The sequence below is a fragment of the Montipora foliosa genome, chromosome 10 (assembly GCF_036669935.1).
Source record: "Montipora foliosa isolate CH-2021 chromosome 10, ASM3666993v2, whole genome shotgun sequence".
NCBI classification, from domain to species: Eukaryota; Metazoa; Cnidaria; class Anthozoa; order Scleractinia; family Acroporidae; genus Montipora; species Montipora foliosa.
In genome coordinates, this window is record NC_090878.1 from 21,463,297 (window position 1) to 21,470,796 (window position 7,500).

The window sequence follows — 7,500 nt, forward strand, 5'->3', positions numbered from 1 at the left end:
TCGGACCAGCGCCACATTGGTGGGAGGCGAGTGCTGTCACCACTGCACCATCCCATCCCTGCTATGTAATTAAACACAGAAAAAGTCCTCTATTGCTTTTGAAAAATATTTCTCAAAAATAACTCAACAAATGAAGGAAAATGCTGGGTTTTTTTCCTTCTTGATTGAATCAGATTTTCTTGATGCACGCTCACATGATTTCCTACCAGCCAATCAAAACCGTGACGCGCGTCTGGCAACACCCGGACATCACAATGTGATGCCACAGCCGTGTTTATATACTCCCATCTAAACACGGCTATTCACCAGTGAGAATACGCGTACTATCCTGATTATTTTATAAAAATTAATACGACAGAGTTAAGAATCCCAGCTGGTGGGAGGCAAACCAGTTGGATTAATATTTACAAGCGGAGCCAATGAGTTGAGCCGGGGAACACTCACAACAACTCCATGCAGCTGGTGGTGAGAGCCGGACCTTAACCCGGGACGTCGGGATCTCTCTAGTCCCAGCACTCTAACCACTTGGCTACGATGACGATGACGACGATGGAGCCTTGAGCCATTGATACCGAAATGATGTGTGATTTTTCCGTGTTTTATCATTTACTAATTGTGATTTTTTCCCTTGAGGACCCTGGAGAAGTCCATGGCAACCTATCAGTGCTACTCGACTCTGCACTGTGCGCAATAGCACCAATACTGTTTCTCATTACACAAGTTCCAGAAATGGATGGCTGCTCCCAAAAGACCCAGGTATTAACTGCACTTTATTATATGGCAAGCAATTCTCAGTCTAAATGAAACACTGTAATTGGCTGGCTTTCGGTCTGTATTTTACAGTACGGCCCATTACCATGGAAACTGCCCGTTTCCGTATTTTTTCTCTCTCCCTGGAAATTCAAGTTGAGCGAAAGACAAATAGTTTTTTAAAAGCGGGATTTGTCTTTTTTTTTTTTTTTTTTTTTCATCACAACAGTACAATTATAGCAAGCAGAATTCAGTTTTACATGGAAAAGTTTACCTTTTAAAGTTCGCTGATGGAAGACAAACATTCATCAAGCACAGAAAGGGTCCCTGCAGTGTTAAAAAGTTACTTCCCGTATCATACTGCTAAATACCAAATGCCCACCATCACCAGCCAACTCAGACAAATTTATGGCCTAAGCGGCACTGAGAACGGAGCTTTTTATTTCAGAGCTACTTTTCGTCTCTTTTTCCTCATAAAACGAAAGCAAACAATAACTCGAAAATGGAGTATTCTTTTGATGGTGAAATGTTCGCTGTACATTAAAAATGAAAATTGAATTTAAAATAAAGACCACCCTAAGAACACTTTTAATTGGAGACTGAAAGTGAAAGCCTCAGATTGAAGCTAAAAAACAAAGCAAGTTGAGGTTTTTTAAAACTTATGCAGAAACCCTGGACGATAAAGCCTGCTTTTCACTAGGGACGCAAGGACAAGCCCAAGCACAAGCACAATCCGCCATTTTGTTCAAATGCTCAGATCCATGAGGAATCTGGAACGTGTGCTTTAATTAGTCAGACATAGCAAATTTCCTTGTGCTTATTCTGCGTTTCCTTTTCACACAACGCAAGCGAACGCAAGCATAAGCACAAGCATAAGGAAAAGGAAAATTTTGATCCTTGTGTTTGTGCTTATGCTTGTCTCAACCTCGTTTTCACGGTGAAATAAGCTCTCTTATCCTTGCGGTTGCGTCCCTAGTGAAAACCAGGCTTAAGTTTTGTACAGCGTTGGATACGACAATATAGTGATCAGTCAAAATTGATTAAAGAGTATTTATGAAATTCAAGTAGACTTATGCACGACTGATAAGCCATGTTAAAATGAAAGCACTTTCTACATCAATTCAAATTTTCCTTTTTTAAATCTAATCTCAACAGAAAAGTGCTTGTCCTTAATTGGAGAAAGGTGTAACCAGCTTAACACATCTCTGCACAACCTTGTTCCCAGGACATTTCCCTCACTTGGAGGGGGAAGCGCCCTCGGAACGAGGTTGATTACTGCCTACAATAGCTACCTTTAAAACACTGAGAACAAATTGTAAGCAAACACTTAATTCACAGAAAAGATAACAAAACAAAATACCTCCAAATTTATCCATTTGAAACTTTTTTTTTTTCCAGAGGACTTTTCCCCGTTTTTCTCCTTCTTTCCTACAGGGTACATAGTTGCAGATTCTAGTACGTTACTCTTTTCATTGGAAAGGTATAAGGGAATCTTGGATTTCTTTACATTTTGTTTCATTAACGTATGAATCTGCACATATGGTATCAATCATGCTATTTGAAGATTGTCCTTAAATGCTAAAAGAACTTGTTAAACTTTAGTTACAGCTCCAATGATCACGAGCCAGTTATTAGTCAGTTAAAGGCGCTACTGATCCCATAATATTCTTTGTAAAAATTCGAATTTTCAAAGCATCATTGCTCAGAGCTTATTAGAGCTTATGCAATGCACTTTCAATATTCGTTACTTTATTGTCGGCTGAATAATTGAAAACGTTAGCCCTATGCTAACAAGGCAGAAATATATCACATCTTAATGGAAAACAGAAATGCAGCTGTTGATGTACTCGCCTACTATGAGACTGCCACCACTGTTTATAGCAACGTAGGAAGGAAAGCGATTTGTGAAATACTGTCCATCAATTTTACTCAAAAACTTGCCGCTCCGGGTGAAGAGTTGCAGCCTATGGTTACTTGCATCACACACAATCAGTCGGTTGTACTTGTCAATAACGAGTCCATGAGGACCATCAAACTGGCCATCATTGGACCCCTTACAGCCAATGTCATGTAAATACACACCTGTTTTGTCAAATACCTTGACACAATTAGCAAGGAGATAAGAAACAAAAAATTTGTCCTTGTGATAAATAGGGCAGAATGGGGGAATACCACAGTCTGGGGCACTGAAGGACTGGAGCAAGTCATTCCCGTCAGGGGAAAGGACCTTGATTTTGTTGTCTAACCAGTCAGTTATAATTATACGACCATCACTCGCAATGGAAAGGTGACCTGGTTTATGAAGATGTTTATCATTGATGTGTTTGATGAAGTTACCCTCCTCACTGAACACACGAAGCTTATTGTCCCTTTCCCCAAATAAAGTCACCTGTAAAGTCAGCAGATCACCAGAGTCTGTAAATGCCACCGACGAAGGTCCACCATCAAGTCTTATCTCCCTTCGAAACTTTCCTTCAGAGCTAAACAGTTGAATTCTTTGATTCACACTCTCTCCGACAGCAATCGTTCCCGTTTTCTGACCCAAATCAATATCGCAAATGCCATCAAATTTTCCTCGTCCCGTCCCTTTTGAACCAAACTGAAAGGCAAATTGATATTGATGCTGATGAACCTGCACAATCCAAGGACTACCAGTCAGTGGCTGTCCATTCACAAAGATCTCTACTCTGTGTTGTCCGGCACAATGTGGTGTATATGTCGCCGTGTATTTGCCGTCTTTGGTGTCTTTAATGTCTGTTTGTAGTTGATCACCTTCTGGAGTCAATATGCCGATTTTGATTTTATCATCTTGTTGATAACATTGCAATTCCTCTGAATCTTTTGTAACAATAACAAAATCTGTCTCCTGTCTTTTCTCTACTACCATGCCGTCTTGACTTTCAGCTAAGCACTTTGAAGGATCAGACTTGGAGACAACAACTCGATCCATAAAATCCAATTTCTTTTCCACCAAGTAATGTAAATGTGGCGACATGTAAAGATCGGGTTTTCTTACACGTAACAGTTCATTACAACATCCGAGGATGGCGTGATTTGTTTGTAGAAGTTCGACGCTTAAGTTTCTGTCCAAGATACTCTGACAGCGTTCGACGCAGCTTTTCAGCTGGGTGACAACCAGCTCGAAGTTTTCCAGTCGCGTGGCATGATGTTTTTGTTCCGCTTCATAAATTTCACGAAACTTGTCCTTCATTTTTCTCTCGTGTTCTCGCAAATCACAAATCAATTTTTCCACAGTGTCTGTCATTTTCTTTTCCTCGTTCAAAATTTCAACTTTGTTTTTGTTTTTTAGGTCAGTTTGTTTCTTAATTTCACTCTCATATCTGACAATTTCCGCTTTCACTTTGGCCACAGCGTCGGCCATTTGCATCTTTTGTTCTTGTGCAGCTTTCTGAGTGTCTGTCTTAGAGTGTCGATCATGACTCACTACAGTACATTTGTGGCAAATCAAAACTTTACAGTCTTCGCAATAAAATTCGAGGGGTTGATCTTCATGATATTGCTGTGAACACATCACGGGTCTGTGGATCAACTCTTGCACATCATGCGCTTGCAGTTTGTCCATCAAAACATTGCGATGACCCCTTAAGACCTTCAAGCGTTGGTGAGTTTCAAAACAAGATGCGCACAGAAAACTCTGGCACACGAAACAGTAGCATGTTGCCGTGTTGTTCTCGTCACAATTGTTGCATCTTTGAGACTGTACGCTGCCATCTTCTAGAACGAGAACATCCACCAATCGGTTGAGATGAAACGATGACGGCAAATTCTCGAAGGTCTCTGTTTCGGGAATTTGGAATGAAGTCTGGCAAACCGGACATTTGATCGTCGCTTTTAGCTGTCTCCTTGCGAAGTTTGCATGTCTGTCGAGACACTCCATGCAGAAGGAGTGAGGACATGGTAATGTCTTGGGATTTTTGACTGTCTCTATGCACAATGGGCATTCTGCTTCCTTTTTAAGATTCTTGAAAAGCTGTTGAACATCCATGATGAAGCCAAGCAACGCAAAATGAGGGCGTGTGAAATAGTGACGTCACTGAAATCCCGGGACTCTGTGCGGTCGAGTGGATGACCCCGCTATTCCGCTTGAGTGTCACGGAGTCTTTTTTATGGCATTCTAATGCACTTCATCACCAACTAACACCGATTTTAAAACCCAAAATTTTAATTTTAATTTTAAAGGGAAATTGCAGTTAAACTTAAAAACTACTACCGGTGAAGGCTTCTCTTTTTAGCAAGCACCATGGCATATGTACAGAGTGTATCGCATACCATCATTAAACAGCATTGCTTATCTTTTCAATGCATTGATTGTTTTTAAGTGACACTTAATAAGGCACCCTCCCATCCCCACGATTTCCCCAACGTCCCCCGTTTCAGTTCCCCAAGCCACCCTTTTCCAGGTTAAAAATAATATTAAGGAGTTGAAGAAACGACAACGGCTACGGCTACGAAAACGCCACAAAACACGAATATTTGATTGGTTAAAAGAGGAAAAATAATCGTGCTGCACGTGCTACACGCATTTTATTGCCATCTATGCATAAAAACAACGTGAAATCACCAAGTTTGTGGTTTTAACAACAGCGTAAGTGAACAATCCAGAACTTTTCATTAGCTGTGGTTATACTACCCCTTTTACCCATGGGTAAATAGCGTTTACCCTCGGGAAAGTACGGTGCTTTTAAAGAGACATCTATTTCTTCTCTCCTTTTTCGTAAGAGACAAATTTTGTCCGCCGCTCACTTTTTTTCTTCTGCTGCTCTTTTTTTTCCGCTGTACTTTTTTATGGCGAGGCTTTTCAGTCAATCAGTCAAACAGCTTTATTTTTTAATTCTGAGCCGTAATTTTTATTTCCTTTCTATACGTTTTTTATTTTGCTTTGATGTATTTTGTATCTCTTCCCATAATTAATTTAAATATAAGTGTTAATCACATTTGGTTTTTTGTCCTCTTTATTTATATTCGTTCGTTTTACAGTTTGCTTTAACGCGTCAGTATTGCCGGTTTTAAGATTTGACACTGCAGGGTTGTACGTACTGACAAATGGTAGGGTTTTCTCGCCAGTTTTGGCTTTTTGTACGGAAGCCTGTAGGGGACATGCGAGATGATCCCAGGTGGAGAAAAAAAAATTAAATGCGTGATAAAAAACTAGAAAATGCGAGATAAAAAATGCGTAATAGAAAACTAGAAATGCGAGATAGAAAATGCGACATAAGAAACTAGAAAATGCGAGATAGAAAATGCGACATAACAAACTAGAAAATGCGAGATAAAAAACTAGAAGATGCAAGATAAAAAACTAAATAATGCGAGATAACAAACTAGAAAATGCGAGATAAAGAACTAGAAAATGCGAGAAAAACAAACTGGAAAATGCAAGATAACAAATAGAAAATGGGAAATTGAAAGTGTGAAATAAAAAGCTAGAAAATGCGAGATAGAGAACGCGAGATAAAAAACTAGACTGATGCGAAATAAAAAACTAAAAAATGCGAAATAGAAAATGCGACATAACGAACTAGAAAATGCGAGATAGAAAATGAGAGATAAAAAACTAAAAAATGCGAAATTGAAAATGCGACATAACGAACTAGAAAATGCGAGATAGAAAATGAGAGATGAAGAAATGGAAAGCCGGGTTTTCTTTAAATTTAGAACCTGGGAATCTCGGAGTGGGGAACGGGGAATCCCTGCAATAGAAATTTTGAAAACGGGGAATGTTGAAATGAGAATAAAGGAAGCCAGTGGAAATTTTATTAGTTAAATTAAAAGTGTGACATTCATTTCCGGTATTGAGTTTTAATAGCAGCTTACATGTGCAATAAACAGATCATCAGCAGCAAACCTTCCAAATGCGTACTTTTTGACCAAAGACATTAAAATTCAAGTGAAGCTTACGCTTTAATCCACTGTACGTGGCTTTTAAAACTGTGCAATAGTGCAGCCGGTAAGCAAGATTGAGAAATAACTTTGCAGTCGGCTTGCCTCACCTGTCGACTCTGAAATTCCTTGTACCAAATTATTTTTGGGATTACTCGCCCACATTTTTCATCATGAAAGAGATCCTCGAGATGGAATAATTGCAAAAGGCTAAATTTTGAGATGACGTTTACCGTTCCACAACGTTCAACCTGTGAAATGGTCTAATGATATACAGGTCAACATTTGCTTAATAAGATTCACCTGTGCGTCACCGGTTTAAGTCTTTCATTGCAAGATAAGCAAAAAGCAGGTATTGTAAGAAAAACAACAGTTTCCGAGATTCAGCAAAGCTCTTGGGGCGTTAAAGTTAAAGTCTACTTTATTATTCAAAATTTTCGAGATTCCTAGAAAATGTTAGAGGAGAATTCAACCTTGTTCCCAGGGCTTTTCCCTCACTTGGAGGGGGAAGCGCCCTCGGAACGAGGTTGATTACTGCCTACAATAGCTACCTTTAAAACACTGAGAACAAATTGTAAGCAAACACTTAATACACAGAAAAGATAACAAAACAAAATACCTCCAAAATTATTCATTTGAAACTAAAAATGTTTTTTTCCCGGTAGACTTTTCCCCGTTTTTCTCTTGCTTTCCAACAGGGTAGTTGCAGATTCGAGTGCGCAGCTCTTTTCATCGGAAAGGTATAAGGGAATCTTGGCTTTCTTTACATTTTGTGTCATCAACGTATGAGTTTGCACAGATGGCATCAATCATGCTATTTAAAAATTGACTTCAAATGGTAAAAGAACT

At 39.3% G+C, this 7,500-nt stretch overlaps 1 protein-coding gene and 1 long non-coding RNA gene across 2 annotated transcripts in view; one reads left to right on the forward strand and one right to left on the reverse strand.

Annotated features, from left to right (window-relative positions):
* Nucleotides 1-583: 583 nt before the first annotated feature.
* LOC137974038 (uncharacterized) overlaps nucleotides 584-7,500 on the forward strand; it is a 40,300-nt gene continuing 33,383 nt past the window's right edge. Inside the window, exon 1 of the long non-coding RNA XR_011117378.1 lies at nucleotides 584-756. This is a non-coding gene — a long non-coding RNA (uncharacterized lncRNA). The remainder of the gene's footprint in view (nucleotides 757-7,500) is intronic.
* LOC137974036 (E3 ubiquitin-protein ligase TRIM71-like) overlaps nucleotides 7,002-7,500 on the reverse strand; it is a 3,022-nt gene continuing 2,523 nt past the window's right edge. The window contains exon 1 of the mRNA XM_068820957.1: nucleotides 7,002-7,500. This exon is cut by the window's right edge and continues 2,523 nt beyond it. The gene's annotated coding sequence lies outside the window, so the exon portion shown is untranslated.